The 17398-nt window shown below is 42.2% G+C and overlaps 1 protein-coding gene across 2 annotated transcripts in view; it reads right to left on the bottom strand.

The window, feature by feature from the left end:
* LOC126412649 (ras association domain-containing protein 10-like) overlaps positions 1-17398 on the bottom strand; it is a 1122590-nt gene that overhangs the window by 523554 nt on the left and 581638 nt on the right. For both annotated transcript variants that reach the window (XM_050082344.1, XM_050082343.1), the window contains exon 3: positions 3112-3158. The gene's annotated coding sequence lies outside the window, so the exon portion shown is untranslated. The remainder of the gene's footprint in view (positions 1-3111; positions 3159-17398) is intronic.

Below are 17398 nucleotides of genomic sequence, written 5' to 3'. Positions count from 1 at the left end.
TATTGCAACAAATTAAATAATTGGAAAACTGCAATAATTTGTCCCATACACAAGAAAGGAAACAGAATGGAATGTGGAAATTACAGAGGAATCAGTTTGCCGAACATAACATACAAAATCCTGTCAATGACCGTTCCGGAAAAACTTAAACCTTATGCGGAAAACATTATTCAAGATTACTAGGCTAGATTTCGAACAAATCGCTCCACAAATGATAATTTTTTTTACTGTACGACAGACCTTTGAGAAATACTGAGAATTTAACAAAAACATCCACTGTCTCTTCATTGACTTCCAGCGAGCCTACGACAGCATCCACAGAAGTAGCCTCTACAACACCTTACGAGAATTTAGCATACCCAGTAAAATCATTAAGATGATACAACTGTGCATGGATGGCTCCCAGGCAGCAGTGAAGTTCAGTGGATCCATATCCCCCACCTTTCCAATTAAAACAGGCTTACGACAGGGAGACGCTCTTTCGTGTGTCCTCTTCAACCTTGCATTAGAGAAAGTGGTTCGGGAGAGTGATTTACATCTATACAATGGTCTCCGATTCGAACACAGTGAAGTGAAACTCCTGGCTTATGCAGATGATATAGTGTTGCTGAGTGAAACTGAAGAAGGACTGAAATACATGTACAGATCTCTCAGGCACAGTGCCAGCAAAATCGGGCTTTTGATTAACCATGAGAAAACCGAATATATGGAAATAGCTCGAGTCATAAACCCAAATCCTTACTTTGAAATTGACCAACATTCTAAATTCAGAAAAGTTCTCCAGTTTAAATACCTTGGATCACGTTTCAACAGTAAAAATATCATAACAATGTATATAAATGAAAGAATAGCCTCAGGGTCAAGATGTCTGTACTCACTAATCAACCCACTCAAAAGTAAAGCTTTGTCAATCACCACAAATATGAAGATATACAACACTTTTATCTGCTCCATAGTACTGTACGGTTCAGAAAGCTGGACGCTTACAAAGAATGAAAGAGAAAAACTGAATGTTTTTGAAAGAAAAGTAATGAGAAAAATCTAGGGACCTGTGTTGGAGAATGGCGTACGGAGAAGTCGAAAGAACAATGAAATGTATCAGTTAATGAAGCAACCCACTATCATCCAGAAATTAAAAAGTAGGAGACTGCAATGGGCTGGACATGTGGCCAGAATGGAAAACAACAGAATCCCAAGAAAGCATTTGAAGGAACTCTCCAGGCAACAAGACCATTGACATAGAGAAGGATATCGCAGCATTAGGAATTTCCGCAGGGTGGAGAGAGGCTGCGAGAGATAGAAGGCGGTGGAAGCAGATCATTGATGCACCGCGTGGTCTACAGGGCCTGTGATCGCTGAGAAGAGAGTGAGAGAGAAATTACATAATTCTTACATATGTGATCATAATCCACATATACGATTTCTTGCCTAACAGTCCGGTTTCTTAGTAGCGTTGTTTCCATTCTTAGAGCCGTTGGATACTGTGCAAAGATCGCCCAGAAAGCAAGACCCTACATTTTTTCTTCAAAAGTTATTTATTGCATACAATGAAAATTACACACATGAAAGAATGATGTTTCAGCTTCACACCCAAGTTTTCCATGTAAACTCCGACCACTTTTGTGAGATTCCTCCAGCGAAACACAAGGTGCCTCTATGCCCTGTCGTTGCAATACTTTGTTCTGGTCACGAAGCCGTTTCTTTAGTGTTCGAATCACCTCCTTGTTTTCCTCAATATATCTTCCATGAATGCCGTCCTCTATTGACCCAAGCAAGCGGAATTCAAACTTCCAACAACTCAGAACAAATGGTTTTTTTTCTGTGAGATTTGTGTTCCACCGGAAGACAGTGCGGAATCCATCGTGCAGGCTCTGTTGAGTCTCCAGTAGGGCGGATAATACAGGGCGTTATTTTCTGGACGACCCTCGTATATAGTCGCTACTGAGTTACGAGTACCACACGAGATTCGAAGTACCGTTTCGTTACAGCCTGAATTGTTTCGTTACTCGTATGTTTTCTTCCCCGCACGCAATTAGAGCCGACTGAGGAAGAATCAGTAGTCTTGCTATTCCTCCAATTGTTCCCATCGGGATAAGTCAGTGGTGACACAGAATGGTAAATCGTCACTCGCAAAGATATCTTTCCAGCAGGCAGTTCGTGTAGAGATCAGGTGAAGTCTGTAGTTTTTGTGAGCCACAAGATTCGTTAGTCTTGTGAATGTAAAACGCCGTGCACGAACAATAGATAGCATAGTGACTTGTGCAGGAACTGTATGTCTACATTTTCTCACTGTATAGTATAATAAAAAAGAAGTTTTTTTCGGAGAACAGCCAGGAAATACACAAAAGTGTGATTTATTTCAATAATCATAGTCAGAGGAGAGTCCACAATGAATTTAAAAAAAAAAGACATACGTAATGACATTTAATGACACCAGTTGCAGTAAAGGATGTAACGTGTAACGAATACACCGTAACAGATATGTGTCTCAACAACAGCGAATACGAAGGTACAAAAGCGAGTCGTTACTTTTGCAACCCTATCTATTTTCAATCTAGCTGTACTGGACTGCTGTTGTTTGAAATTCTCAGTACCGAATAGTTTCTTTATCCTTTGATAAAATACAGGAGCACTTTAATTGAGATGCTGATCTTATGAGCGCAGGTGCTATCTTCAAATTCTGTGTAACATGAAGAACTGATTGTTTCAAACGTTTACTCGACAACGAAAAACAAAGCTGTCTGAGAGATGTGACTTTTTTTTGTCCTCGATACTTTGAAAGGCATTACGCAGAGGCCACAAAATTAAGAAACTTCAAGTCCTAGAAAACACCAAACGAATTTCACAGGCGGTATGCTTTCTGCATGATTTGCGGTCTGCTATATTGCGAAGGGAAGGAGATTGGTTCAAGGAGTAATAGCTAAGCGCCTTTGAACCAATTGCGCGTAGTCGAAAGATTACTTCGGGGCTTGCATATATCTTGTTGCGAAGCTAGAATTGAAATCCATTACTACACAATTGTGCCCATACTATTTCATAACGAACAAAATCTCTACGAATAGCTGTAAGCCTCGTACTGCAAGAACGGTTGAGGAGGAGGTGCAAACTTACTTTGTTGTGATCCAGGTGGATTTATCAGTCGGTCTGCTAGAAGGCCCCTGAAACAGAAAGAGAGAGATTTAAATAACTAAAAAAAAAAAAAAGGTTCATATGGCTCTGAGCACTATGAGGCTTAACAACTGAGGTCATCAGTCCCCTAGAACTTGGAACTACTTAAACCTAACTAACCTAAGGACATCACACACATCCATGCCCGAGGCAGGATTCGAACCTGCGACCGTAGCCGTCGCGCGGCACCAGACTGAAGTGCCTGGAACCGCTCGGCCACCACGGCCGGCTTTAAATAACTAAAATGCATGAATAAGACTTTTAACACCTTTTAATAACAACGTTTTCGTTTTCTGTTCAGCAAGAGATATTGCGCTGGTTCAGAGATAATGCAAGGCTAAAAGATTTAAGAACGGATCGATATCATCAGCGACGCAGTAACAATGCAGATATCAGCCATCCCGTGTTTAAGCAAGTAATATGACAAAGTATTTTATGCATCTTCTATTTAAAAAAAATCGTAGACTGCACAAAGTTCTTGATCAACTCAACAGTTGATAAAGAACTTTGTGCAACCACTGACTGCTTTTTAAATAGTAGCAATAATAAGTTTGCTGTACCACCACGCCAAGATGGAGTGGAATAATTTTTATCTTCTCTTTATCCTTTCTTATTACATATTTCTGTTATGCATTGCCATCTCCTCTGCTGGATCGTTTCGTCTTAATTGTCTCACGACCTTTTGAGCAGTTGCCAACTACGAAACACTGGACTACCTGTTCTTCTTTCACCAGTAGTAAGAATTCGGTATAATGATGTTACCACTTAAATGTCACGGTTTCTGTCACTGGTATATTTGAACGGTAGAGCCGTTATTCAACGATATTTATCAAGCAAGACTGAACATTCTTCGCGGCCTTGTGTGTGTGTGTGTGTGTGTGTGTGTGTGTGTGTGTGTGTGTGTGTGTGCATGTTCAATATCTCTTATTAAACAAGTGGACAGATTTCAACCGAAATTGGTGCACGTATTCCTTACTGTCAGGCATCAATATCTCTGGGAATAATAGCCCTCTATCTATCACTTTGATAGGGGTGAAAAAGTAGCTTAGTCCGCGATGCCTGAATTCCCAGACTTTATTCAACCAGTATTTGTGAATGAGCGCACTTAGCAACTGGCAACAGACTTTACACATAATTTCAAACCTTAACGAAATTTTTTCTCGTAGAAAATCCCGAGAACATGCTGAAATAAAAAAAAAATCGCTTACTACTTTTCCGCTCTTCATGCATGACGTTATAATCTATTACTTCTTTACTACTAACTGTATTCGCGACGCTTTTTGCAGACAGTATGCACACACAGCATTGAATGTTACTGCAACAAGACACCATTCTATGACATATAGTTTAGGAAATATAGCGACATAAACAGTGAGATGAATGAAAAGCTGTCGCATCGCTCATGACGTTTGAATTTATTACTTCTTTGCTACTGACTCCATTCGCAACACGTTTTGCAAGCGGTATCCACATTTGCCGCTGAATGTACCTACAAAATTGTATCGTTGTACGACACATAATTCAGGAGAGATGACGTCATAAACATTAAGCACAAGACCAGACGCTGCGTGGTACAGCGTCGACGCACAGCTAAAAATAAATACCTGGGCAACGACGGGTCTCTCTGCTAGTAACGAATAAATCAAGAATTCTGGCTGACCAATCCTCATTTCGTTGTTTGCCGGTGATGTTTAAAAACTGTCGAATACCAATATTTTTCAGTCTTCTTGTTACGGATTAACCATTCTATGATTCGATATGCATAGTAGAAAGCAACAATGTAATTTTTTATCGCCAATAAAATATTTTTCTTGGCGTATCTCAACTAAACTACGGGGAAATACGTAAGCAGTAAACGAAATGGCACTGTGTTCACGACATTATAGTCAAAAGCACACACAGTTTGTAGTGCCATTTCGCTATCCCGGTTTAAGTTTCCTAAATCAGTTAACACGTGAGACAGAACTTCATAACAGAAGTTTATTTTGTCACGTGACACAATAAGACGAATGGCATTGTCCGACGTGTTTCGTAGGTAAAACCTCACTTTTAGTTACTGCACTCTTGTTTAAACTGACGTGTCTGCTGAAATTTTTGACCTTGTTTCAGTCAATTGGCACCTACATTAGTAAACTATCTCGTCATTCGCACTTGAACAATACGAAACTGATATTTTCTTCAAGTAACGAAACAAAATTTAACTGGGGAACATGTGCCGCTACTTTAACTATAATTTTCTATAGTATAATTTTAACTGCAAAGGATATAATATCGTAAAAATGAAGAACTATTTTCATTAAAACCTAGTTGCTTGTACAGTAGATTCCTAAATCGCCACAAAAGATAAATAATATTGCAATGACTCCGTTCCTTCACTGACTTCACTGATTTTTTTGAATTATTTCCGTGAGGATTAGAGCGTTTTACCTGTAAGAAGGCGGGTGCGTGACGCATTCCATACCGAGGAAGACAGAAAATACTTCGCAGTGTCGCCAATGTGGTCTTTATCTCAGTCCCACACCACACTCTCCACCGTTGTCTATCCTGGTGCCCAATGCCGGTATAAGTGCCACATTGGCCCACTATTTCTGCTTCCAACTCTCCGTAGATACACCAGGAAGAAATGCAGACCATAAACGGGTATTCATTGGACAAATATATTATACTACAACTGGCATGTGATTACATTTTCACGCAATTTGGGTGCATAGATCCTGAGAAATCAGTACCCAGTATACCACCTCTGGCCGTAATAACGGCCTTGATACGCCTGGGCATTGAGTCAAACAGAGCTTGGATGGCGGGGTACAGGTACAGCTGCCCATGTAGCTTCAACACAATACCACAGTTCATCAAGAGTAGTGACTGGCGTATTGTGATGAGCAAATTGCTCGGCCACCATTGACAAGACGTTTTCAGTTGGTGAGAGATCTGGAGAACGTGCTCGCCAGGGCAACAGTCGAATATTTTCTGTACACAGAAAGGCCCGTACAGGAAACGTAGGGTTTCGCAGGGATCGACTCAAGGGTAGAGACTCGGGTCGTAACACATCTGAAATGTAACGTCCACTGTTCAAAGTGCCGTTAATGCGAACGAGAAGTGACCGAGACGTGTAACCAATGGCACCCCATACCATAACGCCGGGTGATAGGCCATGATGCTGTAAACAGAACCTGGATTCATCCGAAAAAATGACGTTTTGCCATTCGTGCACCCAGGTTCGTCGTTGAGTACACCAACACTGGCGCTCCTGTCTGTGATGTAGCGTCAAGGGTAACCGCAGCCATGGTCTCCTAGCTGATAGTCCATGCCGCTGCAAACGTCGTTTAACTGTTCGTGCAGAGGGTTGTTGTCTTGCAAACGTCCCCGTCTGTTGACTCAGGGATCGAGACGTGGCTGCACGATCGTTACAGCCATGCGGATAAGATGCCTGTCATCTCGACTGATAGTGATACGAGGCCGTTGGTATCCAGCACGGCGTTCCGTATTACCCTCCTGAACCCATCGACTTCATATTCTGCTAAAAGTCATTGGATCTCACCCATCGCGAACAGCAATGTCGCAATACGATAAACCGCAATCGCGATAGGCTACAATCCGACCTTTATCAAAGTCGGAAACGTGATGGTACGCATTTCTCCTCCTTACACGAGGCATAAAACAACGTTTCACCAGGCAACGCCGGTCTACTGCTGTTTGTGTATGAGAAATCGGTTGGAAACTTTCCTCATGTCAGCACGTTGTAGGTGTCGCTACCGGCGCCAACCTTGTGTGAATGCTCTGAAAAGCTAATCATTTGCATACCACAGCATCTTCTTCCTGTTGGTTAAATCTCGCGTCTGTAGCACGTCATATTCGTGGTGTAGCAATTTTAATGGCCAGTAGTGTATATTAATATGTCCGGAGAACTATCGCTGTCGCTCAGTAAAGTGATAACTGACACGGTTGCTTTATGACAGTGAACACTGAGGTGGCTAAGTACCGTCGACCGATGGGGGTGGCGTAACACTTAGCACACTGGACTCGCATTCGTGAGGACGACGGTTCAAACCCGCGTCCGGCTATCCTGATTTAGGTTATCCGTGATTTCCCTAAAACCACTTCAGACAAATGCCGGGATGGTTCCTCTGAAAGAGCACGGCCGACTTCTTTTCCCACCCTTTCCTCATCCGAAGGTACCGATGACCTCGCTGTTTGGTCCCCTCCCCCGAATCAACCAACCAACCGATCAACCAACAGTTACAATACCTAAATATGCAAACAAAAGCTAAATATTCAACGCGTTCCCCGTAGCGCACACAACAGGCAGACGAGGCAAACTGCGGTCGTATGGTACACCGTCCCTTGCTACTGCGTATCCACACTGCCCCCCCCCCCCCTCACGGCCACTTCCTCACGCTTTCTTAAGCGCACACCAAACATTCCTCGGGCGGTGGTACAGCCAGACCTCAACAACAATCCACTTCGTTTCCCCAGTGACGTAATTCGCACATACCGCTTAGGGGAGGTATGACTACAGTGTTCGTAAATAACACGCGGGAACAGAGGTTGGAGACGTGATTGCGTGTCAAAATGGTTCAAATTGCTCTGAGCACTATGGGACTTAACTTCTGAGGTCATCAGTTCCCTAGAACTTAGAACTACTTAAACCTAACTAACCTAAGGATATCACACACATCCATGCCCGAGGCAGGATTCGAACCTGCGACCGTAGCGGTCGCACGGTTCCAGACTGTAGCGCCTAGAACCGCTCGGCCACACTGGCCGGCTGTGATTGTGTGTCCTATTGGCTTAAGGTGATAAGCAGGACTCCAGTGTTAGAACCCGAATCTTGCCCACACAAGAATAATGACGATTGCTAACAAGTAAACTGGACAACATTCTACGTTACAAAGAAAAACTTAAGAATAATTATTTAAATGAACACAAGTTTTAAATATACCACGTCCCTAAATCGGACAAAAAAGTATAACATAATTTCTCCTGGCCCAATAAAAATTTCTAACCCTACACAAACAGTTCTGAAAATTTGTGATTGCTTGCTTTAATAGCTATGAAAACACTTCTAAGATTTAAAACGAAACATTTGAGGCGCATCCTATCAGTAATAGTATGGAGATGAAGAATTCATTCATCAGTTATGTACTGCACGACCCTTACATTTTTAGTTTTAAATCTTGCAACTAACTTCATAGCCATTAAAAATTTGCAGTTACAGATTTTCAGGTCTATCTGTCTGTACGGTAAGGAAGTTGTTTGTTGCTAGCAGAAATTATTAAATACTCTTCAGTGCAATTTAAAAACACGTTATATTAAAAGTTTATTTTATTTCAATATTTTTTTATGTTTTTTAGTCTCATGTGCATGAAAATGTTCAATTTATTTTAAACATACTTATGAGATTATAAGAGAGACGTCTGTTAAATTTCATATTTATTGCAGTGCCTTTTCACCTGATAATATCTGAAATAGAAAAGTACTACACACACCTACTAATAATATATCAATCTGTGTAATTGCCATTTTCCTAAAAAACATACAATGAAGTAAACAAAAATTGATTTTACATGATTTTTATAAGATTTTTATTTCAGTACTATATATATATATATATACCACAGCTTCGCCCTTGTTCGCAAATGTCACGTATATTTCACTCATCTCTTCCTCCCCCCCTCTATCTATACCCCCCCCCCAGAATCTGTTCTCCCCCCTCTCCCTGTCCATCTGTCCAACCCATCCCCTCCCCCCTCTCACTGAATACCCATGTTCATTTGCACAAACACCTCATGAAATACACTTTTACCCTTGACCAATAGTAGTTATACTCCACATTTAAGTATCAGGACATCTTCTCCACCCACAACCTAGTAGTATATACAAAAACACTCCAGTTGTACAAAGCAGCCTAGATATTAGGCGTTACCAAACTTTTCCATTCCCATTACCACGCATAGCGAACAGACTCACGAAAGAGCAGAGTAATACTGCTTTGTCACATAGTTCTGAGCTATGTTTAAAATTTTCAGTCTCTAGTTCATCGGAAAGTTAGTTTAAAATCAATGCACAATTTTCACTCAGCAGACAGAAAGACAAGAAAGTGAATTAATAGAAACGTGGTGAAATTGAGCTACGCTGACAGAAAGTAGTATTACTGAGGACAAATGCAGCAACTAGAAGTCGTCTTGAAGAGGACCGCTGCAAAGATGGTAGGAATTTCGATTTTGGTCGGTTGGTTCATATGGGGGGAGCGGGCCAAATAGCGAGCTCATCGGTCCCATCGGATTAGGGAAGGATGGGTAAGGAAGTCGGCTGTGCCCTTTCAAAGGAACCATCCTGGAATTTGACTGAAGCGATTTAGGGAAATCATGGAAAACTGAAATCAGAATGGCCGGAAGGGGGTTTGAACCGTCGTCTTCCCGAATGCGAGTCCAGTGTGCTAAGCACTGCGCCATAACATTTTAGTTTCAAAATAATGTGGTATAATGGCCAAAATAATTTTATTCAAACATTTCCTCCGTTTACCTCAAGAGTTGTTTAAAGACCAGCAAGAGCATTTTATTTTGCTTTAGGGAACTATGACAAATGTTTAAAGGAAATCTTTTAAGACCAGCAAGAGTATTTTATTTTGCTTTAGGGCAACTATGACAAATGTTTGAAGAAAATCTTTTAAGACCAGCAAGAGTATTTTATTTTGCTGTAGGGCAACTGTGACATATTTTTAAAGGAAATATTAGATCACAGTCTTGAATGGGATTCGTAAAGAGAATATATGTTTTATCCAGTACAGCCATGGGAACCTCTTTCATCCATAATTGTATAACTAAGTAAGTATTCTGTCTCTGATGACCTAGATAACGACGGGACGTTAGACTGTAAACGTAGTATTGCTACTCCTCTTAATCCAACCTTCTCCGCAGCTTGTTTTCGCTCCCGCCGTCTTCGTCGTCGTCGTCGTCTGTACTGCAATATTACCGTCTCAAGACGTAGCGTATTAAGCTGCTGTACATGTCACAACAGTAATATATTATGTAATTATATCGATTAATAATGTCGATAACTCGACTGGCGAAGAGTAATCCGTCGATCGTATTCCTCGCTGGTGGTCTCCATACTTTGCGACTATTTCGCACGTAGAGCTGAAAAAACAGCCATTACGGATGACTACTACGGGGTTGATTAATGAACTTAGTCAGCAGCGTCTTCCACTGAAACGCGAGCTCGTTTCGAGCTTTTAAATCTCCCGCAAACGCCCTCCACGAACACAAATTGTTTCTATTTACATCTCGCGTGCAATAACTGCCGAGAGAGAAACTGCAGCTACGTTCTGCAAAACAACCCGCATATTAGTTCACTGGTGCCGGAAGTCTCAACGAGAACACGCAGAACAATAATCTTCTGCTAAATTGTAGTTCGTCTTCCACTATTCGTTACGCGTGTAAATACGAAAGCAGAAAATGCAAATCTCGTTTGCGCTTGTCGACTTTTTTTTCAGAAAGTTCCTAATTAACTTCGGGTAATGTTCCAACACACAGAGTCGTCCTCTCGTACGTTCAAAGATCCTGTGCAAATTCCTGTTCCGACGCGCTGGCAGTGATCCGTTTCGAGAATTTATTTGCTCATTAAAGCTGACAGGGGCAACATTCCGAGCTGCTTAGAGTCAACTGCTTACAAACGTTATTTTGCAGCTTATACGCGAGAGCCGTTCATCTGCGAGAAGTTATATATGTGCCGCAAACTAATCATGTCCTTCCCGTCAAATGCAACACTTCCTGCAAGTCGTCAAGAAAGGAAGAGAAGATGTGCTGATAGTTAAATGTGGAGTATAACTACTATTGGTCAAGGGTAAAAGTGTAAATCGCTCATCATACAGAACGTTTATTTTGAATAGCACAGTTCTTTACAGCTCATGTTTCTGTTGGATGTGGTATGTCCTTGCTGTCCTCTGATCTTTGAACTGACGTACCCAACTATTAATAGAGACACCCACAACTTAACTTTTACTTCTAACAACGGCGATAATCAGAATTTTCCACGTCAACAAGGATTGCCAGATGGGGAAGACATGTTAAGTGACAGGCAAAAACCAGTTCGCACCTCCCCTCCCCCCTAAGAATCAAACTCCCATGTATAAAACAGCTTAAGATGTCTTATTACCTTAGAAATGAGTCAATGTGTTAAATATTTGATATTAATCACATAAGCGAGATAAAACTTAGAAAAATTTTGACTTATCTTTAAAGTTTGTTCGCACTATATCTTTATTTTGAAATTAATTTCAATCAACTGTATATGATGACGTTCATTTATTGCGATCGATTTTCTAAGCTCTGATTGCTTCATCATCAGATACGCGCCGTGACAATCAAAACTGCTGCTCACCCAGTAAGTACACTGCCGGAAAGAAGTTAGTACACCTTTTAGAGGTTTCCAGTTCACTCAAGATTTATTGTTGTAACAGTGCATATGGAGGACATGAAACGATTACACTTACAGGTCGCCGGCCGCGGTGGCCGGGCGGTTGTAGGCGCTTTACTCTGGAACCGCACGGCCGCTATGGTCGCAGGTTCGAATCCTGCCTCGGGCATGGATGCGTGTAATGTCCTTAGGTTAGTTAGGTTTAAGTAGTTCTAAGTTCTAGAGGGCTGATGACACGAGATGTTAAGTCCCAAAGTGCTCAGAGCCATTTGAACCATTTTTGAACACTTACAGATCAATAGCACTATCGGTTCTGAAGTACCAGGTACCAACCAGTGGAAAACACCCATATTTATATGTGGGGTAGCCTCCACGAGTGTTAATGCAGGCGCTGACGCTGGCATGCAGTCTATCGTACAGATGGGGAATTCTGTCCTGGGATACAGTATGCGACTCCTCCTCGACCTGTTCACGTAGTTCTGTAAGAGTTGTTCGTTGAAGACTCACATGAATCGCTTGTGTTCGATTGGAAACAAGTCCAGGGATCGTACTAGCACGTCTTGCAGAGCACGTTGAGTTTGATGGGGCGTGTGTGGGTGAGCATTATGCTGTTGGAACAACACATCATGTTCCTGTTGCAAGAATGGCAAAAGAATGGGTCAAACAACATTCAGCGTTTACGGAGCCCTGGTTATCGACCCCCCCCCCCCCCCCCGGAAACATCAAAGATGAACAAATGAACGAGAGTTGTAGCTTATCGCACCCGAGACCCAAAGGCCTCTCGTGAAATCAGGACGCCCAGACGCGGGACTGAACCGTCGCCCTCCCGGATGCGAGTCCAGTGTGCTAGCCACGGCACCATCTCGCTCCATTGGCCCCTTTCAAACTCACTCAGTTGACTGTAGAAAGTTCGAGTGCGTCTCCACGGCATAGTTGCCTGCTTGCTTCACACGTTTGCACTACACTGAGCCTTTTAGCTGTGAACATTCCCTATTAAAGTGTAGCCATACCACTAAGATACTGTTGGCGGATGACGTTCAAACTATTATCGGTACATCTGCTATCACCCAGGTGGCTTCATGCCCTCATAGGTGGAGCCGGCACCTGGTCTAGCTGGGGGCAGGAGACACCATGCCACCACTGGCATCTTGGGACAATAATTGAGTATGACATTTACGTCTCTTCTGTATGAACGTCGAAGTTAGAGACCCCTCGGAGCCACCTGGTCAACCTGAGATACAAGGCCATTTTTGCTCCAAAATTTTAGTCATTGAGTCACTCCGCCACTCTGCAAGGCATGGAGAGGCCGAAAAATCGAGCAGACAAAGCACTAGGCCTGTGCCAACTTCATGTTTGTTAATGTGCATTTGGTACACCAAGAGTGGGAAGTTTCTGCTGCGTTCTCTTGTTTTTCAATTAATTAAATATACCTTCGTCTAGCACACTGACAACAGCATTAAGTTGTCCCCTTCATGTAGAGTTTTCTGAAACCAGAGAGTTGGGGAAGAAGAAATGTAAGTTTAGTGAGGTTTACATTCTGGACGCCGTACCATTGGTCTCCCAACCGCCATCTGTAACTGATGGGTACATGCTTGCTTGATTTTGGGAAATGTAACTTTCGCAGTCCATACCCTGTGCAACTCGCTAGTTGTTCTGGCACGCAACTTTAGTTCCCATTTGATTATAATTTGAGATTTTATCTCATTGACGTTGGGTGCACACTCTGCCCAGATGAGGAAAACTTGTTGCGTTTTCTCCATGCAGTCTTCCATACAAGTTGTTGCCTCCCCACAGTCTTACCGTCAGTACGTGTGATTTCAGCCCAGAATGTTAGAAAATTTTGCTCTCTGTTAACTACTTATGTGTTGTGTCCAATAAGGACAGTATATAAGTCTGTTACAGTTAGATGGTTTCAATTACTAGACCATTTAAACTGCCCTACAATTTTTCCGTGGTTAAGCGAATCATTGATGATAAATGTAACTGTTGCACACCTAAACTTGTTGTTAGCACTGGGCCGGTGTTATTGTTACGTACACTGGCCAAACTCAAGATCATTTTCCACTGCAGTCGCTCGCCTTGTGTCACTGAAAGTCTTTTTATTGACTAGGGAAAGCTGGGTCGGTTTTGCCTAGGACTGTAACTTTACAGTGTGTTGTTTCATGACTATTTGGCTAACGACCTTGCATTATTCAGATGTAATAAGCAACAACATTTTCTAGCAACGTCATACCATAAGGCAGGTCTAAGGTTGGCTGGCCACACAAACAGTTTAATGGTATTCCCGTTACGATGGAATGAACCATATTACAACATGGAACTACACTTACGACAAACTAAACATTCCCTAACAAAGTGAGGATAAATATTTTATGGCAGTCTCGTACGATACCTATCGGTATACAGGGTGGTTCATTGATCGTTACTGGGCCAAATATCTCACGAAATAAGCGTCAAACGAAAAAACTACAAAGAACGAAACTTGTCTAGCTTGAAGGGGGAAACCAGATGGAGCTATGGTTGGCCCCCTAGATGGCACTGCCATAGGTCAAACGCATATCAACTGCGTTTTTTTTTTAATAGGAACCCCCATTTTTTATTACATATTCGTGTAGTACGTAAAGAAATATGAATGTTTTAGTTGGACCACTTTTTTTCGCTTTGTGATAGATGGCGCTGAAATAGTCACAAACATATGGCTCACAATTTTAGACGAACAGTTGGTAACAGGTAGGTTTTTTAAATTAAAATGCAGAACGTAGGTACGTTTGAACGTTTTATTTCGGTTGTTTCAATATGATACATGTACCTTTGTGAACTTATCATTTCTGACAACGCATGCTGTTACAGCGTGATTACCTGTAAATACCACATTAATGCAATAAATGCTCAAAATGATGTCCGACAACCTTAAAGCATTTGGCAATACGTGTAACGACATTCCTCTCGACAGCAAGTAGTTCGCCTTCCGTAATGCTCGTACATGCATTGACAATGCGCTGACGCATGTTGTCAGGCGTTGTCGGTGGATCACGATAGTAAATATCCTTCAACTTTCCACCCAGAAATAAATACGGGAACGTCAGATCCGGTGAACGTGTGGACCATCGTATGGTGATTCGACGACCAATCCATCTGTCATGAAATATGCTATTCAAACCGCTTCAACCGCACGCAAGCTATGTGCCGGACATCCATCATGTTGGAAGTACATCGGCATTCTGTCATGCAGTGAAACATCTTGTAGTAACATCGGTAGAACATTACGTAGGAAATCAGCACACATTGAACCATTTAGACTGACATCCATAAAATGGGGGCCAATTATCCTTCCTCCCATAAAGCCACACCATACATTAACCCGCCAAGGTCGCTGATGTTCCACGTGTCGCAGCCATCGTGGATTTTCCGTTGCCCAATAGTGCATATTATGCCGGTTTACGTTACTGCTGTTGGTGAATGACGCTTCGTCGCTAAACAGAACGCGTGCAAAAAACATGTTATCGTCCCGTAATTTCTCTTGTGTCCAGTGGCAGTATTGTACACGGCGTTCAAAGTCGTCGCCATGCAATTCCTGGTGCATAGGATTATGATACGGGTACAGTCGATGTTCATGTAGCATTCTCAACAGCGACGTTTTTGAGATTCCCGATTCTTGCACAATTTGTCTCTACTGATGTGCGGATTAGCCGCGACAGCAGCGAAAACACCTACTTGGGCATCATCATTTGTTACAGGTCGTGGTTGACGTTTCACATGTGGCTGGACACTTCCTGTTTCCTTAAATAACGTAACTATCCGGCGAACGGTCCGGACACTTGGATGATGTCCAGGATACCGAGCAGCATACATAGCACACGCCCGTTGGGCATTTTTATCACAATAGCCATACATCAACACGATATAGACCTTTTCGGCAATTGGTAAATGGTCCATTTTAACACGGGTAATGTATCACGAAGCAAATACCGTCCGCACTGGCGGAATGTTAGGTATACCACCTACTTATACGTTTATGACTATTACAGCGCCGTCTATCACAAACCGAAAAAGTGGTCCAACTAAAACATTCATATTTCTTTACGTACTACACGAACATGTAATAAAAAATGGGGGTTCCTATTTTAAAAAAACGCAGTTGACATCCGTTTGACCTATGGCAGTGCCATCTTGCGGGCCAACCATATCGCCATCTGGTTTCCTCCTTCAAGCTAGACGAGTTTCGTTCTTTGTAGTTTTTTCGTTTGACGCTTCTTTCGTGAGATATTTGAGCCGGTCGCTATCAATGGACCACCCTGTATATTTTAGAAACGTTAGCACAGGGCCTGTCGGAAATAAAGTGCTTATTTGGGAAATAAAGTGCTTATTTGTCCGAATAGATTGTAATATTACGGTTCTATATGAATGGTTACAGCTATGGATAGACATCTTCAGTTACGAATCACTTTTATTACACAAGTAACGGGTCGATTTCGGTATTTCATATGTTGTACTAACACATACTTCTCGACGGTAAGACATTTTCGACATAGATGGCTGTTGCTTAACTGTAAAACGATCCGTTGCTGCTTGGTCTCGCCTAAGTTATCTCGTGGTATGAGGAGTCGATGCACTCTGCCTAATCTGACTGGCTTAGTTTATTACGAACTGGTCCAACGAGTTGGAGACTCTGCGACTACCTTCGGTAATAAACATGGCCATTTCGCCAGAAGTCCGAAATACTTGTCGCAGTTAAACTGTAGATAAGTGACATGTCCTTAATCCAGCCTCATCTGATTATTTAACCTCCTTCCTCAGAATCCTCACCTGATTAACACACCTCTCAAAAACCAACAATAAATCGCTGCTGTCGTTATTCTACTAGGCATCAGACTCGTCCCAGAAGTCAACATCCGATAATCTCCACTCGGCATAGCAGATTGTATTCGTCGTTTTTGGTGGCGGAGAAAGTTAACTGTGATTCAGTACCATTAGTCTGCAGTACACCACAAAGTTTTTTAAATAAAATAAAAAAATAGAAAAACAGCACTAGTCCTTCTGACATTGCTTGTAAGAAGCAGATATTTTTCACAATATCCCTTGAAATGTGAATGATCGTTGTAGTTTAGGAGAGAGAGAGACAGAGGGAGCAGTCTTAAACTATTGCCATACTATTTATGGCGATATATAAACATGCGATATATAAACATGCGATATATAAACATGCCTCAGCGATACAGATAGCCGTACCGTAGGTGCAACCACAACGGAGGGGTATCTGTTGAGAGGCCAGACAAACGTGTGGTTCCTGAAGAGGGGCAGCAGCCTTTTCAGTAGTTGCAAGGGCAACAGTCTGGATGATTGACTGATCTGGCCTTGTAACAATAACCAAAACGGCCTTGCTGTGCTGGTACTGCGAACGGCTGAAAGCAAGGGGAAACTACAGCCGTAATTTTTCCCGAGGGCATGCAGCTTTACTGTATGATTACATGATGATGGCGTCCTCTTGGGTAAAATATTCCGGAGGTAAAATAGTCCCCCATTCGGATCTCCGGGCGGGGACTACTCAAGAGGATGTCGTTATCAGGAGAAAGAAAACTGGCGTTCTACGGATCGGAGCGTGGAATGTCAGATCCCTTAATCGGGCAGGTAGGTTAGAAAATTTAAAAAGGGAAATGGATAGGTTGAAGTTAGATATAGTTGGAATTAGTGAAGTTCGGTGGCAGGAGGAACAAGACTTCTGGTCAGGTGACTACAGGGTTATAAACACAAAATCAAATAGGGGTAATGCAGGAGTAGGTTTAATAATGAATAGGAAAATAGGAATGCGGGT

This window comes from Schistocerca serialis, chromosome 7 (assembly GCF_023864345.2).
Source record: "Schistocerca serialis cubense isolate TAMUIC-IGC-003099 chromosome 7, iqSchSeri2.2, whole genome shotgun sequence".
Lineage (NCBI taxonomy): Eukaryota > Metazoa > Arthropoda > Insecta > Orthoptera > Acrididae > Schistocerca > Schistocerca serialis.
Note: the sequence above shows the minus strand (reverse complement) of the source record. Positions and strands in the feature narration are given on the sequence as shown.